The sequence below is a fragment of the Jaculus jaculus genome, unplaced genomic scaffold (genome assembly GCF_020740685.1).
Source record: "Jaculus jaculus isolate mJacJac1 unplaced genomic scaffold, mJacJac1.mat.Y.cur u25, whole genome shotgun sequence".
NCBI classification, from domain to species: Eukaryota; Metazoa; Chordata; class Mammalia; order Rodentia; family Dipodidae; genus Jaculus; species Jaculus jaculus.
Window position 1 is genome coordinate 5,499,589 of NW_025423515.1, and position 26,424 is coordinate 5,526,012.

Below are 26,424 nucleotides of genomic sequence, written 5' to 3' on the forward strand. Positions count from 1 at the left end.
CTTTTCATATCTACCTTTGTTGCAGCTCTTCCTTGCTGTATCTTCTACTCAGAACATGGATGTTTACCCTGTGTCATTATGTGTTGCAGTTGGTAACTTGAATTATCATTTTACAGGCAGTTAAAAGTTGGTGTTGAGTTTCAGAAGTAACTTTAGGGTATTGAATGATGATGAAATTGGTAAAGACTATGGAAACTTCTAAGATTAAACTGAGGACTTTTGGCATGGTGTGACAGAAATTTGTCTATGGCGCCCAGGGCCAGACTGTGGTGATTTGAATTCAAAATCTTTCCCATAGCCTAAAGTGTTGGTGATTAAGTTTCTCCTTAGTCTTCAGCTGACTGATCCTATGGAAGGTAGTGCTTTGTCTATGGAGGTGTGCTACTGACTAGATCATTGACAATTGTTAGTCTAGTATATTTGAATTTGAGAGTCAGCTTGCTTGCTCTTTCTCTGATAGGAATGTTTGATGCCATCTGTCGGTTACTTTTCTCAACAGTGATGAAATTTCCCCTCAACCCTATAAGCCTGAAATAACCTCTTTCTTTCCTTAATCTTATCACTAGGCATTTTTTCCTCAGCAATGAAAATTAATTCCTACAAAGGCAAACACATTCAAATAAACTTAGACTTCACAGTAGAAACCTTAATATCCATAAAAAGGAATACTGCATTTCAATCACAGGAAGTAAATGTATGCTAACTAATATTACTGTAACAGCAAGATTATTATTTGATATTAGAGAAATAAAGACAGTTCAAGACCAGTCCATGATAAATCAATTCATGATATCAACTAAGACTTTCTGAAGATAAAGGAGGCTTTCATAGAGAGGGCAGGTGCACATCATGAAATCTTTAGAAAGAATAACTTTCCTGACATAAATATATGAACATTGGTTAAGTTGATAAAATTTAATTCAGTTCATTTGAATAAACCAACAAACTCCTAAAAATTAATAGAAAACCATAAAATATAAAAAGGCAACCTCCAATGCTATATGAATCAAAAGTCACCTCAACAATGTACTTAAATGGATATAGACTTAGTAATCCTACTAAAAGATATAGGACAACTAAATGGATATAAGATCAAAAACAACCATGCATGTATGTATGTATGTGTATATATAAGGAACAGGTATCACTGGCAAAGGAAATTCACAGACCAAATGAAAGCATGAAAATCAACATATGAAGGAAACATACATGGCTATGGAATAATTCTTATATCAATTACATGTTAGTATCTTAACACCACATTGTTCAAATGAGAAAAAGAATGGAAAAACATATTCATACTCTAAAAGTTGAAATCTATACAGATAAAAGATATGTAAGTAAGGAGAAGTGGAAGTGGTCAGGGGAGGAGATTGAGTAAAGGAAAGGTGGAGGGAGAGCTAATCAAAATCAAAGAGGATATAAATAAATCATATGGAATTCTCTGGTTTTAGACAATGGTACACTCAGGAGCCGTAGATCATGGCCAGAAAATTTTCAGTGCCAGCGATGGGATTCCTTCCAATGAGTTGTTGTCCAGGGAGGTCCATGATGCCCCCAAAACATTATAGGCCATTGCCAAGGCCCTTGATCTCCCACCAGGAATAGATGGTAAGACCCTATTGCTGAAGACTCCACATACATGGGCTGCAAGGCCACTGAGAAGTCCTGCTGAAATTGAGCTGATAACCTCCTCCATGTAGATCAGCTGACAGAAAACTGGAAGAAGCCACTCTGCATGCAGTTCAATGGGAGAAAGAGATACTACCAGTGAAGATACTCAACAGTTGACACTGCAAGCCTTATAATTGGCCAGCGAGGCCAAATGAGCCAATGGCTGCAATAGTGGCATGTTTGTGATGGTGGAAACCAACTATCCTCCAATTGGACTGGAGGCCCCCTCCATGGGGGGGGGGGGAGACATCCCTGATACTGAAAACTTAAAACAGGGTAGTCATGAGCCCTAGGCGTGTAACATCTGCTGATGTCTGGATAAGTGTATATACTATGCTTATCAAACCGCCCTTATATTAACGGTACTCTCACTTTGGGTAGAGATTCTTCTCTTTTCAGATGACAGTGACCTTGGGACGACTCAGAAGGTATCATGGTGCTGGAAAGAAGTGACTGGAGTACTGAGTAACATCTCGATCACACCTTCCAAGGCTCAGGGTCTAATGTGGATGAGGTGGCAGAAAGAACGTAAGAGGCAAAGGAAGGGTAGGACTCCTTACCACATCCTCCCTCCAGACATAAAATGGTGTCAATATCCATGACCTCATAGTACCTGACACTACCTACACAAGACCATTATAAGAGGGAAAGATCACAACCTCAAAATAAAAGAGATTTATTGAGATAGGGAGGGGATATGATGGAGAATGGAATTTCAAAGGGGAAAAGGGGGGAGGGAGGGTATTACCATGAGATATTTTTTATAATCATGAAAAATGTTTTAAAAATTGAGAAAAATAAGATTAAAAAAAAAGAAAACTCACACAGGTGAAAAGCCATATGAATGTGCTAAATGTGGAAAAACTTTCAATGCCAAGTCATGTCATAGTAGGCATCAGAGAACTCTCATAATGAATCAGACTAGACTAGAAGCATGACAAATTTAAGTATAATTGACTTTGTGTGCATATTTCCAGTCATTTGCATATTTATCAAATCACATGGATTATTCTTTGCTACCTACATGAGTGTTAAGGATTGAGGGATGGCCAGGGCATGAAAATAATGAATTTGCTTATAAGTAAGTTGCATGCAAGGTGATCACTGGGATCAGGTCTCTTGTTTGGATAAACTTCCCAGACTTTCCCACTGTGAGCTTCCCTTTGTCAGCGTACATCATCACATAGTTAGAAATAATCTGTCCACTGAGGCTTGGGGTGCTGAGGAAAGTTGTAGTGAAAGACAGAGCCTATGCCTCAATGCTTAGCAGGGAAAATGCCAGGGTCATGCCTGAGGTACAGGATACTTCTGGCTTTTGGGGATAATGACTATCATTGCTCAGTTGAGGCATGGGGAACCGAGCTTACCATTCTTTCTGTTTTGTGCCTGCAGTTCAGGATATTCAGGGGGCATTTTTGTTTAGGGTGGACCTGGGCTCACAGGTTCTACATTTACCCTTGGTATGAAGAGAATTGCCTCTGGGTATTCCCCCAGGGCAATCATGGTAACTGCTTGTGAAGCTAGTGACAAGCCTCTGCTTACACATTAGGCAGACATCATCATGTGTCTTCTACTCAAATACTGGAAATGAGACTGACTGAATCTGATGGGGGCAGCATTCTTGCAAGTAGGAGTGAGGTATTTTTTCCCCTCCTTTTCTCTCCCTTCTTCCTTCCCTTAATTCCTTTTATGAGGTGAGTAGGTGAACTTTTTTTTCTATTGAATCAATATGAAATTCATGTAACCTAAAATTAGCCAGTTAAAGTAAACAATTTAGTGTCATTTATCACATTTAACAATGTTAAAATAACAAACAAGGAGCAATGTCACTCTGACTGGAGTCTTTAGTTTTATTGGTGCTTCTGCCTACATAAAGTATTTGAGTGCCTATTTTTTTCTGCAGTCAAAGACCAGGATTAGCCCTGTTTATGAGTGTGTATAGTGGAGGATGTAAAGTCAAGCAATGGCTCTAAAATGCACAAGACAGTAAATAAAGGAAAATGGAAAGTGTTGGGAGCTTGTGAAGAATTTGGAGGCTTCAAAACTTGCTATTGCTGGGCTTGGTGGCTCATGCCAGAGGTAGGAGGATCTCTGTAAATTGAAAGCCAGCCTGAGACTACATAACGAATTCCAGGTCAGCCTGGGCTAGAGTGAGGGCCTACCTCAAAAAAAAAAAAAAAAAAAAAAAACACCAAAAACCTGTGAGAATATAAAATGATTCATTCAGCAGGTGCAGGACATTTCCTTTGGTGGTTTCTCATAAAATTGCACATGTGACTAAATTACCATATGACTCAGCAGCTTAACTAATAGGTATGTATCCAAAAGAACTGGAAACAGGCACAGCTTCAGAAGGACACTATTCACAGCACAAAAATAGTTGAAAATATCGATGTATATATCAATATATGGGTGACTGAAGAAATAAGCATAATGTATAACATATATATATATATATATATATATATATATATATATATATATATATATTATACACACACACACACACACACACACACTCTCTAGTGGTCATGGTAGAGGTAATAACAATTGTCATGGTAGTGATGGTGGCAGTAATTGGAGTTGATGATAGTAATGGTCATGTTGGTGGTAATGGTGGTGTTGGTGATAGTAGTAATTGTAGCAGTGGTGAGGGTGGAGTTAATCGTAATGGTCATAGTGGTGATAATGGAGGTTGTGGTGGTGGTTCAGGTGATGATAGTAATTATCATGGTGGAGATGGTGGTGTTGGTGATCATAATGGTGGTGGTGGTGATGATCATAATGGTCATTGTGGTGATGGTGGTGTTGGTGATCAAAGTAATGGTGGTGGTTGTGTTGGTAATCATAGTAATTTTGGTGAAGGGTGAGGTGGTGGTGGAGTTGATGATTGCAATGGTCATGGTGATGGTAATGGTGGAGAATATGATAGTAATGTACATGGTGGTGGTGGTTTAGGTGGTTGTCTGCATCATCTCCAGGAGTGGACAAAACAGCATATTCCTAGCTTTCTCCCCCATTTAATGACTACTGGTGGGGTCCTGTGTTTCTGGTGAATGTATGGCCAAGGAATCATTAGTGTTTCTGGACTGCTGAACTCCATTATACTGGGATATTTTAGAACCTCTGAGGTGAATTCATAGAGCAGAGGTAGAAATGTCCTGTTTCAGTAAAGGGAGGGTTCATGAATGTGGGCCATGAGATGGCTCCTGGATTCTCAGTGTCTCAGATAAGCTTAGTATTGTGGAGTGGGCACAGTAGAGGCTGGACTGGAAGGTATTACCAAAACCCAAGAGTAACAAAGAGGAAAGAAACCAAAGATTATAACATATGGAAGTAATATGTGTCTGTCTCTGCAGGAAGCATTCCTGGCTGTTAAGATATGTGACCAAGCCTGGCTCTATGACAGCATAAAGTGGAATGTTCCCATTGCCAGGCAAATAACACCACAGACAGTGACATAGAGACATGTGACTTCTGCCCTTCTATTCATTAAGAGACAGTATGTGCATGTAGCCAGTTTTTTTTTTGTTTTTTTAATTTTTATTAACATTTTCCATGATTATAAAATATATCCCATGGTAATTCCCTCCCTCCCCACCCCCACACTTTCCTGTTTGAAATTCCATTCTCCATCATATTACCTCCCCATTACAATCATTGTAATTACATATATACAATATCAACCTATTAAGTATCCTCCTCCCTTCCTTTCTCCACCCTTTATGTCTCCTTTTCAACTTACTGGCCTCTGCTACTAAGTATTTTCATTCTCACACAGAAGCCCAGTCATCTGTAGCTAGGATCCCCATATGAGAGAGAACATGTGGCGCTTGGCTTTCTGGGCCTGGGTTACCTGACTTAGTATAATACTTTCCAGGTCCATCCATTTTTCTGCAAATTTCATAACTTCATTTTTCTTTACCGCTGAGTAGAACTCCATTGTATAAATGTACCACATCTTCATTATCCACTCATCTGTTGAGGGACATCTAGGCTGGTTCCATTTCCCAGCTATTATAAATTGAGCAGCAATAAACATGGTTGAGCATGTACTTCTAAGGATATGAGATGAGTCCTTTGGATATATGCCTAGGAGTGCTATAGCTGGGTCATATGGTAGATCAATCTCTAGCTGCTTTAGGAACATCCATACTGTTTTCCACAATGGCTGGACCAGATTGCATTCCCACCAGCAGTGCAGAAGTGTTCCTTTTTTTCCACATCCCTGCCAACATTTATGATCATTTGTTTTCATGATGGTGGCCAATCTGACAGGAGGGAGATGGAATCTCAATGTAGTTTTAATCTGCATTTCCCTGATGACCAGTGACGTAGAACATTTTTTTAGATGCTTATATGCCATTCGTATTTCTTCCTTTGAGAACTCTCTATTTAGCTCCTTAGCCCATTTTTTGATTGGCTTGTTTGATTCCTTACTGGTTAACTTTTTGAGTTTTTTGTATATCCTAGATATTAATCCTCTATCAGATATAAGCTGGCGAAGATTTTTCCCATTCTGTAGCTTGCCTCTTTGCTTTTTTCACTGTGTCCTTTGCGGTGCAAAATCTTTGTAATTTCATTAGGTCCCAGTGGTTAATCTGTGGTTTTATTGCCTGAGCAATTGGGGTTGTATTCAGAAAGTCTTTGTCAAGACCAATATGTTGAAGGGTTTCCCCTACTTTTTCCTCTAGCAGTTTCAAAGTTTCCGGTCTGATGTAAAGGTCTTTAATCCATTTGGACTTAATTATTGTGCATGGCGAGAGAGAAGAATCTATTTTCATCCTTCTGCAGATATTTATCCAGTTTTCAAAACACCATTTGCTGAAAAGGCTGTCTCTTCTCCAATGAGTATTTTTGGCATTTTTATCGAATATCAGGTGGCTATAGCTACTTGGGCTTACATCTGGGTCCTCTATTCTGTTCCACTGATCTACATGTCTGTTTTTGTGCCAGTACCATGCTGTTTTTGTTACTATGGCTCTGTAGTATAGGTTAAAATCAGGTATGGTGATACCACCAGCCTCTTTTTTGTTGCTCAGTATTATTTTAGATATTCGAGGTTTTTTGTGATTCCAAATGAATTTTTGGATTGTTTTTTCTATTTCCATGAAGAAAGCCTTTGGAATTTTGATAGGGATTGCATTAAATGTGTAGATTGCTTTAGGTAAGATTGCCATTTTCACGATATTGATTCTTCCAAGCCAGGCACAAGGGATGTTTCTCCACTTTCTAGTGTCTTCTGCAATTTCTCGCTTGAGTGTTTTAAAGTTCTCATTGTAGAGATTCTTTACTTCCTTGGTTAGGTTTATTCCAAGGTATTTTTTTTTTTTGATGCAATTGTGAATGGGAGTGATTATCTGATTTCATCCTCTGTGTGTTTCTTGTTAGCATATACGAAGGCTACTGATTTCTGTGTATTTATTTTGTATCCTGCTACATTGCTGTAGGTTTTGATCAGCTCTAACAGCTTGCTAGTAGAGTCTTTAGGGTCCTTTATGAATAGAATCATGTCATCTGCAAATAATGATAACTTGATTTCTTCCTTTCCAATTTGTATCCCTTTTATGTGTGTCTCTTGCCTTATTGCTATGGCTAAGACTTCCAAAACTATATTAAATAGAAGTGGAGACAGTGGACACCCTTGTCTTGTTCCTGATTTTAGTGGAAAAGCTTCCAGTTTTTCCCCATTTAGTAATATGTTGGCTGTAGGCTTGTCATAAATAGCCTTTATTATATTGAGATATGTTCCTTCTATTCCCAGTCTCTGTAGGACTTTTATCATGAAGGGATGTTGGATTTTGTCAAATGCTTTCTCTGCATCTAATGAGATGATCATGGGATTTTTGTCCTTCAACCCATTTATGTAATGTATTACATTTATAGATTTGCGTATGTTGAACCATCCCTGCATCTCTGGGATAAAGCCTACTTGGTCAGGGTGAATGATCTTTTTGATATAATCTTGTATTCTGATTGCCAATATTTTGTTGAGAATTTTTGCATCCATGTTCATGAGGGAGATTGGTCTGTAATTTTCTTTTTTTGTTCTATCTTTGCCTGGTTTTGGTATCAGGGTGATGCTGGCCTCATAGAAGGAGTTTGGTAGGATTCCTTCTTTTTCTATTTCCTGGAAAAGCTTAAGAAGCAATGGTGTTAGCTCTTCCTTAAAAGTCTGGTAAAATTCAGCAGTGAATCCATCCGGGCCTGGGCTTTTTTTAGTTGGGAGATTATTGATAACTGCTCGGAATTCCATGTTTGTTATAGGTCTATTTAAGTGATTAATCTCATTTTGATTTAATTTAGGTAGGTCATATAGATCAAGGAAATCATCCATTTCTTTCAGATTTTCATACTTTGTGGAGTATATGCTTTTATAGTATGTCCCTATAATTTTTTGAATTTCTCTGGAATCTGTTGTGATGTTACCTTGTTCATCTCTGATTTTATTAATTTGTGTCTCTTCTCTCTTTCTTTTGGTCAGATTTGCTAAGGGATTATCAATCTTGTTTATCCTTTCAAAGAACCAACTCTTTGTTTCATTAATTCTTTGCATTGTTCTTTTTGTTTCTATTTCATTAATTTCTGCCCTAATCTTTATTATTTCTCTCCGTCTACTACTTTTTGGTTTGCCTTGTTCTTCTTTTTCCAAGGCTTTAAGGCGAAGCATTAGGTCATTTACTTGCGACCTTTCTAATTTCTTAATATAGGCACTTAAGGCTATAAATTTCCCTCTTAGAACTGCCTTCATTGTGTTCCAGAGATTTTGGTATGTTGTGTTCTCATTATCATTTGACTCTATAAATTTTTTTATTTCCTTTTTGATTTCTTCATTGACCCACTCATCATTTAGTAGTGTATTGTTTAGTTTCCATGATTTTGTGTATGCTCTATAGCCTTTCTTGCTACTGATTTGTAGTTTAATTCCATTGTGGTCAGATAGAATGCAAGGAATTATTTCAATTTTCCTGAATTTGTTAAGATTTGCTTTGTGTCCTAATATATGGTCTATTTTAGAGAATGTTCCATGTGCTACTGAAAAGAATGTATATTCTGCAGCCTTTGGATGAAATGTCCTGTATATATCTGTTAGGTCCATTCCTTCTATGACCTCATTTAGTCCAGATGCCTCTCTGTTTATTCTTTCCCTGGATGACCTGTCAATTGATGAGAGTGGGGTGTTAAAGTCACCCACCACCACTGTGTTTGGTGTTATCTGTGACCTTAGTTCTAATAGTGTTTGTTTGACGAATTTGGGAGCCCCCATGTTAGGTGCATATATGTTTAGGATTGTAATGTCCTCCTGTTGGAGTGTGCCCTTAATCAATATAAAGTGACCTTCCTTATCTTTTTTGACTAACGTCGGACTAAAGTCTACCCTGTCTGATATTAGGATAGCAACCCCTGCTTGTTTTCTAGGCCCATTTGCTTGAAACACCGTCTTCCATCCTTTCACCCTAAGATAATGTCTATCCTTTGTAGAAATGTGAGTTTCTTGGAGACAACAAATTGTAGGATCCTGCTTTTTAACCCAGTCTGCAAATCTATGTCTTTTCGTTGGGGCATTGAGACCGTTGATATTAAGAGATATTATTGAAAGGTGTGTATTTATGTTTGCCATTTGTGTGTGTGTGTGTGTGTGTGTTACTTGTTCTACCTGTGCTCTCTTCTGTTAACTGGTATTTGAGTATAGCTGGTTTTTTCTAGGTTCCTTATATGTTTGCTTTTCCTTTTCTTCAGCATGGAGGATTCTATCAAGTATTTTCTGTAGAGCTGGTTTTGTCTTCAGATACTCCTTTAACCTGCTTTTGTCATGGAATGTCTTTATTTCTCCATCTATTTGGATGGATAACTTTGCATGATAAAGTAACCTTGGTTGACAGTTGTTATCTTTCAGAACTTGAAATATATCACTCCAAGCCCTTCCGGCTTTAAAAGTTTGTGTTGAATAATCTGCTGTAATCCTGATGGGCTTGTTTTGTAGGTAACTTGATTTTTCTCTCTAACTGCTTTCAATATTTTTTCTTTGGTTTGTGTGTTTGGAAGTTTGAGTATAATGTGGCGAGGAGAGTTTCTTTCTGGGTTTTGTCTGGCTGGGGTTCTAAAGGCTTCCTGTATCTGTATTGGCACCTCTTTCCCAATTTGGGGAAAATTTTCCTCTATGATTTTGTTGAAGATGCCTACTATGCCTCTGGAGTGGAGTTCTTCTCCTTCTACTATGCCCTGAATTCTTATATTGGATCTTTTCATAGTGTCCCGAATATCTTGAAATTCCCACTCATACTTTTCTATAAGTTTGTCTTTCTCTTTGTTGGACTGCATTAGGTCTGCCACCTGGTCTTCTAGCTTAGATATTCTGTCCTCTCCCTCATCCATCCTACTGGTGAGATTTTCTACAGAGTTTTTTATTTCATTAACTGTGTTCTTCATTGCTAGTAATTCTGACTGGTTTCTCTTTATTATTTCTATTTCCCTATTTATGTCTTGTATTGCCTTCTTTATTTCATTAAATTGGTGTCCTGCCTCTTCTTTGATTCCTTTGATTTCCTCTTTGATTTCTTCTTTGATTGTTTTCATGTGTTCTTTGACCTCTTTGAACATATTTATAATTATTCTTTTGAACTCTTTCTCAGGCATTTCCTCTAACTCTTTCTCACTGGAGGACATTTCTGATGCATTAATACTTTTAGGTGGATTTATATCGTCTTGCTTTTTAGTGTTTCTTGTGTTATAATGTATATATATTTGCATCTTGGATTAAGTTAATGCTTGGATTTTCTAGCTAGCTGTGTATTCTTAGCTGTATCAATTGATTTGATGTAATATATTTTCAGGGTAGGACCTTAAGGTGTTAGGTGTGGCTCTTAAGACTCTCAGAGTATCTACAAAGATGTTCTTAGGGGTTGAGTTTCCCTGCTATAGGAGTATTCAAGCAGGCTGAGTGGAATAAAATACTGGTAGATTCTAAAATTTAACTAAACACTGTACACATTCAATCAAAAACAGCCCCGAGTATGTATGCAAGAGTAGTTATTATAATGACCAGATCCTCTATCAACAAAGAGGTTTAGATTTCTGGTCTGTTGAGGTATCCAAGTCAGCTTGTGACCAAGTGAGACCCTTCCCTGGTGCAATCCCAGTTACCTTGGGTGATTGTGGTCTCAGTCAAGTTGCTGCCTGGGTCGTCGGGCAGCTGTTCTGATTTCTGGAGCTGGGCACTTGCTTTTCCTACGGGGCAAACTGAGCCGCTGCTGCCGCCTCTGCTGCTGTTGTAGCTGCCACCACCGGAGCCACCACCGCTGCTGAAGCTGCCGCTGCCGTGTCCTCCGCCGCTGCTCCCCCCGAAGCCGCTGCTGCGGGATCTGCCGCCGCTGCAGCTCCTGGGTCCGCTGCTGCTGGGGCCACTGGTACCGGTGCTGGAGCCGCTGAAGTTGCTGCCGAACTCTGTTCCTGCTTGGGTCCTGCTGTCAGCCCAAGTTGGCGTGGCCGGTCCCGGGCCGCTGCTGTGTTCGCTGGAGCTGGGTTCAGGTGGTGGGGGAGGGGAGGGAGCCGCGGCTGCTCTGGTTGTATCGCTGTTCCACGTGTGCTTCTACCTCGCGTTCTGCTCTTCCCTCCGTTGCTCGCTTCCGCTCTCCCCTCACGTTTCCCGAGTTGCGGAGAGCGCGGTGTGAGGGGAAAATCCCGCACCTGGCTTGTCCTGCGGCTCGAGTCGAGAGTCCGGCGGCTTTCTGCCGCTCCGCGGCTGCGGCGGGTGGCCGAGCCGCCCCGGAGCCGCTGTTCCCGCCTGTGCAGGCTCTGGATGCTCTATAACTCTTCTACTTCTCCGCTGCCGCCTCAATTTCCTATACACCTCACTTTTTAGTAAAAGTGTGTATTTTGCTGAGTTTTTTTGGTCTTTTTCCCCCCTAGGCTTCTTTGGCGTGGTACCTACGCCGCCATCTTAACCGGAAGTCTGTAGCCAGTTTTATTCTTGGTCTAGAAGACATATGCCCAGAACAGGAAAAGAAGGTGTTCACTGTTGAGTTGGGTGCACCCAACTTTGTTACTGATCATCAAATCAGTAATAATGGCTCCTTAATTCTCAGATAACTATCTTTTTAAGAGTGGAAACTATATGTTCTCATTCCACTTTCAAGCCTACTTTCTTTTTTTTTTTATTTGAGAGCGACAGACACAGATAGAGGGAGAGAGAGAGAATGGGCGCGCCAGAGCTTCCAGCCTCTGCAAACGAACTCCAGACGCGTGCGCCACCTTGTGCATCTGGCTAACATGGGACCTGGGGAACCGAGCCTCGAACTGGGGTCCTTAGGCTTCACAGGCAAGCGCTTAACCACTAAGCCATCTCTCCAGCCCCCCGCCCTTTTTTTTAAAATTATTTATTTATTTGACAGCGACAGACACAGAGAGAAAGACAGATAGAGGAAGAGAGAATGGGCGCGCCAGGGCTTCCAGCCTCTGCAAACGAACTCCAGACACGTGCGCCCCCTTGTGCATCTGGCTAATGTGGGACCTGGGGAACCGAGCCTCGAACCGGGGTTCTTAGGCTTCACAGGCAAGCGCTTAACCACTAAGCCATCTCTCCAGCCCCTCCCCCCTTTTTTTTTAATTTGGTTTTTCGAGGTTTCACTCTAGCCCAGGCTGACCTGAAATCGCTAAGTAGTTTCAGGGTCACCTCAGATTATAGGCATGTGCCACCACGCCCAGCTGAAGATTCGTTTTTATTACTTATGCAGCTGAAATAATTGGTCTTGGTATTCATTACTCTCCAGTTATCCCATTTCCCATGGCTAATTGAAGTTTACATTTATTGTTATCAAACCCAGGTGTGTCTAATGCAGTTTTCTTTTGTAGGAAGAAATCATTGTTGGACTCTTTGCACTTAAACTGCATGTTTGCTCCATAGATTTCTTCTAGCTTGCCTTTGACCTATCATAATTAGCTCAGTAATAGTCTTTTAGATAAGTTATCTGTCTTTTATTTTATTTTTTGTTAGCATCCAAAATCTTTTTAATAACAAGACAAGATCTGGGGTAGTTTTTGTAGCCACAGCTTGCACACTGACCTCTAGCATGCCTGAACTTCCAGCCCTTGGAGTGGATGTAGGGTTTGCTGGGGCTGTGAGGGGTCCCTGGGGCCTTGCCAAATTGCTTTACACTCCCCGCCTTTGAGGTCCAGGCAGCACCACTCTGCTGCGGCCCTTGGAGAACTCCAGGGCCAGCTAGTCAAAGGTGAGGATCTTGCCACCAGGCTTGAGGAGGCAGCTGCAGGCCTGGCAGCTGACAGTGCACACACCTTCAGATTGAGCACCTCTAGAACACACACGTTATCTGTGACCATCGCTATGACCACCGCTAATCTGTTCTCCTGGCCCAGAAGCTTCATGTTCCGAATCATCCGGGAGAGGGACAAGGGAGGCTGTTTGTGCTGCTCAAACGTTTTGAGCACAACTTGGTTAAAGGTGGAGTTGGTTTGTCTGGCCAGAAACCTGTAGAACTTGACCAGCAAACGCAGGTAGATGTCCTGGCTCTTGAGCTTCTTGCAGAGAACGTTCCAGTTCTCGTTGTGATGGATGTCAACTCCCATGATGGTGACTGTTTCTCAGCCAGGTGTGGCAAGTTATCTGTCTTTATAGTACAAAGCATTAGATTATTCTAAAAGGCACATTTTCTTACATTTTAAGGACTTAACTACATGACTGTCACTTATTCTGGAATGTGTTTTGATCAAGTTTTTCTTGCCATCTGCATCTAGTGGAAGAAATTTATTCTCTTCCATATAATTAGATGATAAAAATGCTGTGTTGAATTTCTCCCTGTGATAATTTGTCATTCATTCACCTGCCATAAGAATACCCAATAATTTATAAGAGTATCCAACATTTAAGTAGAACAAAGTCAAACAGTTCTCCTACCTCATTCCCTGCAAGGATACCCCAAGGCTGTTCACCCTGTGCATAGACCATGAAAGGACTTATTCACTAACTAGTGGTAGAGTACATCTAGACCCAACCTGAGGCCACTATGAAAAATTGCTTTGTTACAGGCACTGCTTGCACAACAGACTGTTGTACACTGTATTGGAGACTCCCAGTTTCCTGCACTTGTCTGTATGTCCAGGAGATTGCAAAGATCCTGTGCCAATAGCTTGATGCTGGGACAAGAAAGTACTTTAAATTGGCTGGTGTCCACCTGTAGGCACCAGCATATAGAATTCTTATAGAATATGTGTTGAAAAATAGGAAACTAAGCAGTGGATTTGGAGAACCTTGGTTCATTCATTTTCCCCCCTGGATTCTTAATGCCAGTCTTCATTTTCTTTCAGTTCCCTGGCACTGTTTGCATTTAGTGAATCTTAATGTGTTTAGAGCTCATATAGCTTGTCTCAAATGGAAGAGCTCATTTGGTGAGTGGAAGAACTCTGGTGTTTCAATTATTAAATTATGAATATATTATAAAATTATAGGTTAGAGATATAAAATTAGAATTATATAGTTATGGTGATAAAATCATATCTACAGCTTTAGAGGCTCTATTGTACTACAGACAGAAGTACTCAGCCACACACTGGACTGGTATCTTGACCCAGATATTCTACAAACTCTTTAATCTGCGTCAAAATGTACCTCCCAGTGCTTCCTTTCATAGGCTTTTCTCGCAATGATGGCAACCCACTCAATTCATCTGCCCAGCTTGCCTCCTGGCAACCACTTGTCCACTCTGGTACACACAGATTTGCCTCTTGTGGTCACTTCACATAAACACAATCATAATTTATGCTTTGTTGGTCTTTCACTAAATATAATACTTTCAAAGTATATTAATTCTTTTTGTAGCATATATCAGCACATTATTCATTTTTATGGCTGAATAATATTTTACCTTATATGGAAAATACATAAAAATTCTTCAGTATTCAATTGCTAGAATCTGAGTTTTTGGTACTTTTTGGTGACATGAATAATTTTTTTGCTGATTTTTAAAATTTATGTATTTTTTATTTCATTCATTATGGCTTTAATTTTTTCTCAATTTATTTATTTATTTTTATTAATCAGTTTTGTACTCACCAAACACAATAAATTTGGTTCCATTATTAGGCTCATCCATGTCTTACCCCCCTCACCCTGGCCCCTCCTTGTTGAGGTATATGAGTCATGACTTCTGGAGTTAAACCACAGCTTCGTGTAGGATAAATGTCTCTACATATCACAACCCCACATGTGGCTCTGAAATTCTTTCTGCCCCCTATTCCACGAAATTTCCCTGAGCCATGTTGGGTTCATTTGTGGTCTGCTTCAGTGATGAGGTATTGGGGGCCTCTGGATCTCTGATTTGGTAGGAGTTATTTTTCTCTGTGTCAATCTCTTTCACTCTTGTGCTGGTACCTGGTTCACCAAGAAAACAACACCCTTGCTTGCTTCACCAACTGTTCTTAGTTTCATCTGGGGAACTTTTGAGGTATGATGTGGTGGCTCTCTCCTTAGGATTTACATTTATCTGAAAAAGAGAAGCAGATTCTCCAATGGAGAGCAAGTTACAACAGACCAATGAGATAACCCTTATTTTTTATTGACAATTTAACAGGTGTAGGCACTCTTGTAGCCCACAATTGGTGGTAGCTTGTAAATGGAGAGTGGGCTTATGTATGGATATGTTTCTGACTTGTTTCCTAGTTCCAGCTATGGGTACCACACCACTGAGGGGTCAGTTGGCTGAAGCAAGAGCAGTTGGTTTCCCACCATGATTGTGTGCCACTATTGCACTTGTGTGAGCATCACGACAGGTTATTTGCTGCTAAGTAGGTTAGACCATGAGTTTCTTGGACAGATATTGGTCATTTTCCCCCAGTCGCCCATGTAGCACCTTCTGGCACTAGACATGCTGACTGTCTGTGGAGTGACTCTTCCAGCTTCCAGCCATGCCAGTCCATTTTACATGTCAACGACATAAGGTGTCTTCGTTTGCAGTGGCTGGAGGCCCTGGCACTCCCATTCTCTCCCTCTCTCAGGTACCCTCCTTATTGGGAAATGTGGGTCATGCATTGTGGGGCTAGCCATCAGTTATGGGTAAGAGTCAAGGTCTCTGTGCATAATGAACCAACTCGTGGCTCTAACAATCTGCAAATTTCCTTGAGCCATGTTGGGTTTCTTTCTTGGTCTACTTTGGTGATGATGTTTTGGGAGCCCCTGTGTGCATGGATATCTCATTTTGGTATGAGTTGAGTTTTCTCTGTGTCTATCTCTATCATTCTTGTCCTGGTACCAGGTTCATTAAGAAAGTAGCATTCTTGCTCATTTCCCCAATTACTCTTGGTTTAAGCTGGGGCCCCGTTGAAGTGCATTTGGCTGATTCTCTCCTCAACATCTGTTGCCACTTGAAAAACAGAAGCAAATTCTCCATTGCAAAGTGATGTCCGCACTACATAAATGAGATACTCATTATTTTAGAGAGAATTTATTACGTGTAGGCCCTTTTGTAGCCCACAATTGGTGGGAGCAAAGAGGCAACCTACAGAATCTTTGCAGCTAACGATCAGATAGAGGATTAATATCTAGGATGTACAAAGAACTCAAAAAGTTAAATAATAAGGAATCAAACAAGCCAATCAAAAAATGGGCCATGGAGCTAAATAGAGAGTCCTCAAAGGAAGAAATACGAATGGCATATAATCATCTAAAAAAAAAATGTTCTACGTCACTAGTCATCAGGGAAATGCAGATTAAAACTACAATGAGATTCCATCTCACTCCTGTCAGATTGGCCACCATCATGAAAACAAATGATCATAAATGCTGGTGGGATTTCAAAAAAGAGGAACCCTTCTACACTGTTGGTGGGAATGCAATCTGGTCCAGCCATTGTGGAAATCAGTGTGGAGGTTCCTAAGACAGCTTAATATTGATTTACCATATGACCCAGCTATAGTACTCCTAGGCATATATCCTAAGGACTCATCTCACTTCCTTAGAAGTATGTGCTCAACCATGTTTATTGCTGCTCAATTTATAATAGCTGGGAAATGGAACCAGCCTAGAGGTCCCTCAACTGATGAGTGGATAATGAAGAGATGGCACATTTATACAATGGAGCTCTAATCAGTGGGAAAGAAAAATGAAGTTATGAAATTTGCTGGAAAATAGATGGATCTGGAAAGGATTATACTAAGGGAGGAAACCCAGGCCCAGAAAGTCAAGTGCCACATGTTCTCCCTGATACGTGGATCCTAGCTACAGATAATTGGGCTTCTGCGTGAAAAGGAAAAAGCTCAGTAGCAGAGGCCAGCAAGTTTAAAGGGAGATACAAAGGGAAGAGAAAGGAAGGGAGGAGGATACTTAATAGGATGGTAATGTATATATGTAAGTAGAATTATTGAGATGGGAGGGAATATGATGGAGAATGGAATTTCAAAGGGAAATTGGGCGGAGGGTATTACCATGTTTTTTTTTTTTTAATAATCATTGAAAATGTTGATAAAAATTGAGGAAAAAAAAAAAAAAAACACCTTCCAAGGCTCTGGGTCTAATGCAGAAGAGGTGGTGGAAAGAATGTAAGAGCCAAAGGAAGGGTAGGACTCCTTACAACATGCTCCTCCAGACACAAAATGGCCTGCATATCCATGACTTCACCATGCCTGACACTACCTACACAAGACCATCATTAGAGGAGGAAAACATCATGACATCAAAATAAAAGAGAGACTGATTGAGATGGGGAGGGTATATGATGGAGAATGGAATTTCAAAGGGGAAAGTGGAGGGCAAGGCTATTACCATGGGATATTTTTTATAATCACAGAAAATGTTAATAAAAAATTAACGGGAAAAATAACATTGGAAGAATCATCCAAAACCTCTATTACACAAAATTCAATAATTGGGAAGAAATGGAAGAAGTCCTAGAGACTTACCACTTGCTAAAACTAACCTCACAGCAGATTAATCTTTTAAACAAAACTATCACATCCATGGTGATTGAAAGGTAATCAAAACCTCCCCCAAAATGAAAGTCCAGTTCTGGATGGCTTCTGAGCTGAATTCTATCAAACCTTCATTGAAGAGCTGAAACCAAATTTTCTCAACTGTTCCATGTAATCAGAACAGAGAATCCCCCCAACTCCTTTTATGAAGCTAGCATCTTGCAACAAGAAAAAACTATAGGCCTATATCCCTAATGAACTTAGATGCAAAGATCCTCAACAAAATCCTAGCGAGTCAAATTCAACAACACATCAAAAGAATTATCCATATTGATTAAGCAGGCTTCATCCCAGGGGATGCAGGGATGGTTTAACATATGGAAATCAGTCAATGTAATACACCACATAAATAAACTGAATCATAAGAACCACATGATCAGCTCAACTGATGCAAAGAAGGACTTTGACAAAACACAACACCACTTCAAGATCAAAACAATGGAAAAAGTAGGTTTTATATTGCAACACAATAAAGGTTATATATGCAGCTCCTAAAGTTCAAATAATACTTAACAGTGGAAAATCTCAAGGAGTCCCCACTTGCTACGTCCACGGCGACCTCGCCTGTGTAGCAAGCAGAGATGCTTCTGTACTGGATGAGAGCTGAGGACAGAGGGCCAGCACTCCTCGGAGGGATGCCCCCGGTGACCCCTTGGCAGTCAGTTACTGTAATGGTTCCTGCTGCCCATAAGAAGTCACAAAGACCCGATTGCTGGCACCAATGTGCTGTTTTCTGCGCTCTGTTTCTTTCCTGCTTCCTTCTAGTTGTTTGTAAGAACAGCTAGTTTCTATGCTATGCTTACTATTAATCATGCACGCAATCAGAGTACAAGAGACAATTTGAGTATTGAATGTGCCCCTCCTATGATTAGGGCAATGGAGGAAATGTATAACTCTACTAGGAATAAAAAATTAACTCTAGAACAGTTTTTAGATGGTGTAAAGTAGAAACAGGTTATGATGTTTTAGAACAATACTGATCCCGAGAAAGTGAAAGTAGAAATGTTGATCGGTAGTGTTCATAAGAAGCATGACGATTTTACAGAAAAGAAGTTACAAAACTTAGGCATTCCCACCAGGAAACTTCCTGGGGGGTATGTTCAGTACTTGATCAAGGGCTGTTAGTAGACTCCCAGAGCTGGGAACTACTTAGATCCACTCCCCTATGAGGGAGGATATGATGAATTTGGTAATAGATGAATGAATTATAAAGAAAAAAGAAGGCTATGGCATTCTCTTCCATTTATGAAATGCTTAGCAAGGACACGTAAGCCTTGGTGCTTATACTCTAGACAAGAAAGAAAAGAATTCCTGGAAAACATTAAACCAGCCTTAAAATATTGGTGGTCTTTTGGATCGAAACACTTTTATAATGAATATGAGGATTATATAAATAATCTTATAAGTGGAAAGAGATGGCTCTCTGCTCGGTTTATAAAAAATAAATAACCTATTGTTCACCTTACATCCCTTACCCCAAGCTTCTATTCATGTAAAACTGTGGTCAATGATGCAAGACGTCCTTCTTAAAAAATGGGTACATTCCTGCCTGATAAATATTACATGTATGCTTACAATAGAACAATACTTAAGATTGTTTATATTAATGATTTCTAAGATCACTTGTTGGCTTGCTAAGTTTCCCTGTTCAATCTGTATAAAACCTTCATGAAACCTTCAGTAAAGTGCAGCAGCATATTCAACTTAGAGTGTGTGTCTGTCATTTCCTCGCCGAATCCCGAGTTCTCCTTGAGCCTTCGCCCTTGTTCTCCCTCGGTCCTGATCTCCCCGAGAGTCAGTCCGCGGCAGGTGGCACCTGAACAGGGACTTGAAGGACAAGTAAGCTTTCTTTCTTTCTTTCCTCAGAACTTAGGATCGGCTCTCACCAGGGAACTGCAGTCCCACCAGTAAAGGATCACCGGTTAAGAGTGAGTAATTACAAGAAAATCATGGGGCATTCAATGAGTAGAAATGAAAAGATGTTGGGGGTCATGGTACAGTGCATGTTGGCAAAAAATGGGTTTAATGTGTCCACAAAAGTTTTAAAAGAATTTATGCTTTTCTTAACTAATCTTCTCCTTAAATAATTGGCTTGGGAAAATGCTAATGCGTGGTGCCAGGATTTAATCAGACCCATAAGAAAGACAGGACAAATACAAGATTACATTAAAGCCTGTTTGGATGCCTCACCAGCGGTGGTACAGGGAATGGCCTATGCTACAGCCATGAAGGGACAGAAATTCAGCGCCTATGTAAAAAAGACATATGGGGGAGGAAAAGTCTCCCCTCAAGGACCTGGTCCTGTATATTTTAAATGTAATAAGACAGGACATCTGCAGAAGGACTGCAGACAACAAAGTTCAGGCCCCAATAACAAGGGACCCTCTCCTGGATTATGTCCCAGGTGCAAGAAAGGAAAGCATTGGAAAAATAAATGTAAGTCTAAGTTCCATAAGGATGGGACCCCCCTGAATAGGGAAGAAAAAGAGAAAAATGAGTCAAAAAACTAGGAGGAAGGCAAGCTCCTAGCCCAAAACAAAAGGGAGCTCCCCCTCAAGAGCAGAAGGAATTAAAATTAAATCCTCTTGCTCCAGAGTTTACTATTCAACTAAAAAAAAAAAAGAAAAAAAAAAACTCCAACAATGTTACATTGGTCTCAAGAGCCTTTGGCTCCATTACCAAAAGTGCCTTAGAAAGACTTGCTGACCAGTTCCTGGAAAAGACCGGATATCTTAATAACCTCGGGAGGAGGATATGCTTGTATTTTCCCACAGGATGCAGACTCTCCCATCTGGATCCCTGACAGGCTCATCCGGCCACACTTTACGCAGGCACAGGAGACGGCTAAAGAGGAACAACAAACAGCTGCTCCGACAGATGGAGAAACTGAAACTGAAAACGACACGGGGACATGATTTGACATGGACGAAGATAAGAACTCTCACTCGAGAAACAAAAGAATTAATAATCAGCCAGGGAAAACCCCTGACTGCTTGCATGTATTTTGTGGCATTTTTGTCTCTGCTCTCCACGCCGGCTGAAGTTCAGAGAATTCCCTATTGGGCATATGTTCCTAAACCCCCTTTTGTTACAGCCTGTGGGTTGGTTGGATCAGGAGCCTATTAAAATCTTAACCAATGATTCTGTACACATAGGCGGAACTCAGGATTCTGAAGTCAGACTGAGTACCTCCTCTTTTATTAACTTTGAGGGCAGAACAGATTCTTTACCAATCTGCCTTGTGCTCCAAGGACGAGGGGTACCAATGGGCTGTTTGCGCACCAGCTATCGGACGTTCCTGACGGACGCTCCAGATAGAACAGATAACAGTAAGAGATGGATGTGGGTTCTACAACTACAGACTTTAGGTTTTCCTAATTATAATAAGACACATCAGCAAGTTACAGAATTGCCTTTGCCATCCTGTATATTAAAGTATAGAGATAAGGATCAGTATTGGGACTCTTCTCTCACAAAATATCCTACTTGATTAACTTGTGGCTTTCCAAATGCTGCTACATATTATAATCCAAGGGGATCTGATGTTAAAATATGGGATTATTCTGCTTCCTCAGGGGAAGGCAAATATGAGAACTATATTAAAAATAATAAGGATAAATTTAATGGGTTTGAATTAGGAGATATGCTAGGGGAAAAAATTAAAAGATGGTTTTCTCGAGGCTATGTGGAACCAACCTGGGTAGCCACAGAAGGAAATATATCTAGAACTCATTCAGATTTATTCAGGTTGGTTGCCGCTGCAAATATGCTTCTTGATAGACAGCCTAACACTACAAAACCTACACCTTTTGGGCTTAAAGCTTGTGCTGCTTATCCTAATGCTCTATTGATTGCTCAACAAAATTTTGTTAATATTACTAAAGTAGGAAAATCTTATCGTGTTCATTGTTATTCTTGTAAGCTTACCAATTGTATTTCCTCAGGAGACACTAAAAATTTAGGAGTAGTGCTCATTGTTAGACGACCTCCTTATGTAATGTTGCCAGTAGAATTAGGTGCTGACCCATGGTATGATAATTCTGCTCTTCAAGCGCTAAAAACTTTTAATGCGTTGTTGCAGCCAAAGAGATTTGTCGCTGCTTTGATTCTTGATATTACAGCTTTAATTTCAATACTCACCACTTTCGCTATTACTACCACAGCACTGGTTGAAGAAATTCATACAGCTCATTATGTTAATACTTTAAATAAAAACATTACTTCTGCCCTGATGGAACAGACTGCCATAGATACTAAATTGGAAACAAAAATAAATATTCTTGAGGAAGTAGTTCTGGCTCTAGGACAAGACCTAGCTAATTTAAAAACTACATTATCTACTAGGTGTCATGCTAGTTTTCAGTCAATTTGTGTTACACCTCTTCCATATAATTCATCAGAAACATGGGATAAGGTAAAGGCTCATTTGCAAGGAGTATGGAAGGATAATGATGTTACTCATGATATAGATACATTACAAAAAGATATTTCTGCCATTAGTCAGTCTCATCTACAAATGGGAGGCTTAGAAACTCTAGCTAGGGATTTGGAACAACAAGTTCGTTCTCTTAATACTCTGGATTGGATTCAATACTTTGTTTTGATTGGCGTGCTACTTTTATTAATACTTTTAGTGGTCTTTCTGTTTCCTATTCTTCTTAAATGCCTTTTCAGCGCTGTGGCTGCCGTGAAACAGGAAGTCTTTGAGCTTCATTTTAAAAACAAAAAAGGGGGAAATGCTACGTCCACGGCGACCTCGCCTGTGTAGCAAGCAGAGATGCTTCTCTACTGGATGAGAGCTGAGGACAGAGGGCCAGCACTCCTCGGAGGGATGCCCCCTGTGACCCCTTGGCAGTCAGTTACTGTAATGGTTCCTGCTGCCCATAAGAAGTCACAAAGACCCGATTGCTGGCACCAATGTGCTGTTTTCTGCGCTCTGTTTCTTTCCTGCTACCTTCTAGTTGTTTGTAAGAACAGCTAGTTTCTATGCTATGCTTACTATTAATCATGCACGCAATCAGAGTACAAGAGACAATTTGAGTATTGAATGTGCCCCTCCTATGATTAGGGCAATGGAGGAAATGTATAACTCTACTAGGAATAAAAAATTAACTCTAGAACAGTTTTTAGATGGTGTAAAGTAGAAACAGGTTATGATGTTTTAGAACAATACTGATCCCGAGAAAGTGAAAGTAGAAATGTTGATCGGTAGTGTTCATAAGAAGCATGACGATTTTACAGAAAAGAAGTTACAAAACTTAGGCATTCCCACCAGGAAACTTCCTGGGGGGTATGTTCAGTACTTGATCAAGGGCTGTTAGTAGACTCCCAGAGCTGGGAACTACTTAGATCCACTCCCCTATGAGGGAGGATATGATGAATTTGGTAATAGATGAATGAATTATAAAGAAAAAAGAAGGCTATGGCATTCTCTTCCATTTATGAAATGCTTAGCAAGGACACGTAAGCCTTGGTGCTTATACTCTAGACAAGAAAGAAAAGAATTCCTGGAAAACATTAAACCAGCCTTAAAATATTGGTGGTCTTTTGGATCGAAACACTTTTATAATGAATATGAGGATTATATAAATAATCTTATAAGTGGAAAGAGATGGCTCTCTGCTCGGTTTATAAAAAATAAATAACCTATTGTTCACCTTACATCCCTTACCCCAAGCTTCTATTCATGTAAAACTGTGGTCAATGATGCAAGACGTCCTTCTTAAAAAATGGGTACATTCCTGCCTGATAAATATTACATGTATGCTTACAATAGAACAATACTTAAGATTGTTTATATTAATGATTTCTAAGATCACTTGTTGGCTTGCTAAGTTTCCCTGTTCAATCTGTATAAAACCTTCATGAAACCTTCAGTAAATTGCAGCAGCATATTCAACTTAGAGTGTGTCTGTCTGTCATTTCCTCGCTGAATCCCGAGTTCTCCTTGAGCCTTCGCCCTTGTTCTCCCTCGGTCCTGATCTCCCCGAGAGTCAGTCCACGGCACCCACTGAGATTGGGAACAAGAGGGGTGCCTACTCTCACCATTGCTCTTCAACATCGCATTAGAATTACTAGGCCAAGAGATAAGATAGGAGAAAGCAATATAAGGGATTCAAATTGGCAGGGAAGCAGTCAAGACAGCCCTATTTGCTGATGACATGATCTTATACATAATTGACTCCAAAGTCTCCATCTCAAAACTTCTAAAGGTGATAAATTCCTTCAGAAAAGTGGAAGGGTATAAAATCAATGCACAAAATATGAGTAGCTTTTCTATATGCTAAGGACAAATACACGGAGAAAGAAATCAGTAAGGCTTCACCATATTCAATACCAAGAAAAATATTAAATAACTTGCAATAATACTAACCAAGGATATAAAAGAGCTGTATAATGAAAACAAACAAACAACAAAAACAAAACCTCAAGAAAGAAATCAAGGAGCACTTGAGAAGATGGAAAGACCTCTTGGATAGGTAGAATTAATATTGTAAAAATGGGAATTCTGCCAGAAGCAAAATACAAATTTAATGCAGTACCAATAGAAATATGAGCATCGCCTTTCCTAATCCCTCAGGAAGGTAGAGGCAGTCACTCTTCCCAGTGATGCCACCCAGCTGCTGTCAGGTGTGACATCTCTGGGGGCTACAACCCCCGGGGCCTGTACCTGTACTGCGGATGGCACTTGGCCCATCAGCAAGCTGGAGTGCCACTGCTTGGCCATGGCTGGGTGTGGTGCCTGGGGCTGAGGCTTGCACTTGGGGTGAAGCTGGCTGGGGGACGGAGGGGAGCTGCTCCCACTCAGCCTTCTGCAGCAAGCCCAGACTCTAAGACCACCCCCCAGTCCCATACCATGCCCAGGGACCCTTTGTGGCCAGGAGCTGCCACTGGCCAGGTACTTCATCAGAGCTTTCAAGAACAGCCAGGACCTGCTGCACAGGAGGAAGGATGAGGTTGGTAGAGCTGACAAAGTTGTTGACATTTCTGTAGATGGAAAAGGAAGTCTGGTCAGAAGGTTATGTGGCAGATGTGGAGAACTAGGTACCATGTACACCAGAAACAGTTGTAAGGATTGCCAGCATCAGCAGAAGCATCACCATGGTTACTCTTGCCAGACTGTTGGAAGATGGGAAACTAGGTCTTAATATGCCAGTGCAACAGTATGTTCCTGAATTTCCAGAAAAAGTCCAAAGTTGGAAAGGTTTCTGTCTCAACAAGATTACTCATTTCCCACTTATGTGGAATATGTCACTATGAAAAGGACATGAATAAAGTGAAGGAAGAGAAAGCTTATAAAGTATGAAGATAAGGAATGGGACAAAGGCATCAGATCAAGAAAAGTAACTGTAGCAGACAGCTTCAGGTTCACTGAGATGAACTTCCAGACCAGGCACAGGTATGGAGGAAGGAATATTTATTGAAGCATACAGATCCAGGGGAAGTTCCATAATGGCCAAAGGATCTGGCCTGCCTTCACAGGTCCAAGCAAAGAGAGAGAAGCACAAGCCTAAAGCCAAAACCCACACAACACACTTCAGGAACTCCTGCTAGGCAAACTTTTCATATCCTTACATTGAAACCTGAAACCCACCACCACATCTTAGGATCCACCCAGTGGCACTGCCTCCAGCCAGATAGCTGCAGATGCAAACTAGAAACAACTGAATATATCGGGGACCATCTATTCAAACCACCACAGAAACTAAATGAGAAAGGAGGGAACAGTAATAACACAAATGACTTCCTTAAAGATAAAACTAAACAGGATAGTGAAGTCAAATATCAAAATTCAAAACCCAGCAAGAAAAAAAATGATTTTGAAAAAGGTGAATTATATTTGAAAGGAAAGTTTGAAAATTCAATTGAGTCACTAAGATTATTTAAAAATGATACTTTAGCCAGGTGTGGTGGTGCATGCCTTAAATCCCAGCACTCAGGAGGCAGAGGTAGTAGGATCGTTGTGAGTTCGAAGCCACCCTGAGACTACATAGTGAATTCCAGGTCAGCCTGAGCTAGAGTGAGACCCTACCTCAAAAAACAAAAACAAAAACAAAAACTTCTTTCTTCCTTAAACCTGGTAGTCAGTTTTTACATTCAACTTTTGGCAGCTATAGTAGAAAGAGTTTCTGGATATAAATATTTGGACTATATGCAGAAAATATTCCATGACCTGGATATACTGACAACTGTGCAGGAAGAAAATGAGCCAGTTATTTACAATTAAACAAGTGTCTCACTTTAGCCCAGGATAACCTGAAATTTTCTATGTAGTCTCGGGATGGCTTCTATCACATCAAATAGAAAGAAAGAGAACAGAGAGAGAGAAAAGAAGGAAAAGGAGAAGAAGAAGAGAAGAATGGGGAAGGGAGGGAAAGGCAGAGAAAGAATTAATGAGAATGGGCACATCAAGACCTCTATCTGCTGCAAACTGCAGACACATGCACCACTTTGTGGATCTTGCTTTACATGGTAATGGGGAACTGAAATCTGGTTGTCAAGCTTTGCAGGTAAGTGCCTTAACCACTAATTAATCTTGCCAGTCCCCAAATAAAATGTTTGTTTGCTTTTTAAGTTAGGGTCTTGCTGTCCTGGAATTCACTATGTAGTCTCAGGTGGGCTTGAACTCCAGTGATCCTCCTACCTCTGTCCTCCAAGTCCAGGGATGAATGAGGTGGGCCATCTTGCCCAGCCACTTTGAGAGTTTTTAAGTTTTGCATTCCAAGCTCCACATTAGTTTATTCAATCTTCCTGTGGGTTTGACTATTTCATCAT

At 40.4% G+C, this 26,424-nt stretch overlaps 2 pseudogenes; one reads left to right on the forward strand and one right to left on the reverse strand.

Annotated features, from left to right (window-relative positions):
* Positions 1-12,653: 12,653 nt before the first annotated feature.
* On the reverse strand, positions 12,654-13,257 carry LOC101604062 (annotated as a pseudogene).
* Positions 13,258-19,856: 6,599 nt separating this feature from the next.
* LOC123457517 lies at positions 19,857-25,876 on the forward strand (annotated as a pseudogene).
* Positions 25,877-26,424: the final 548 nt, after the last annotated feature.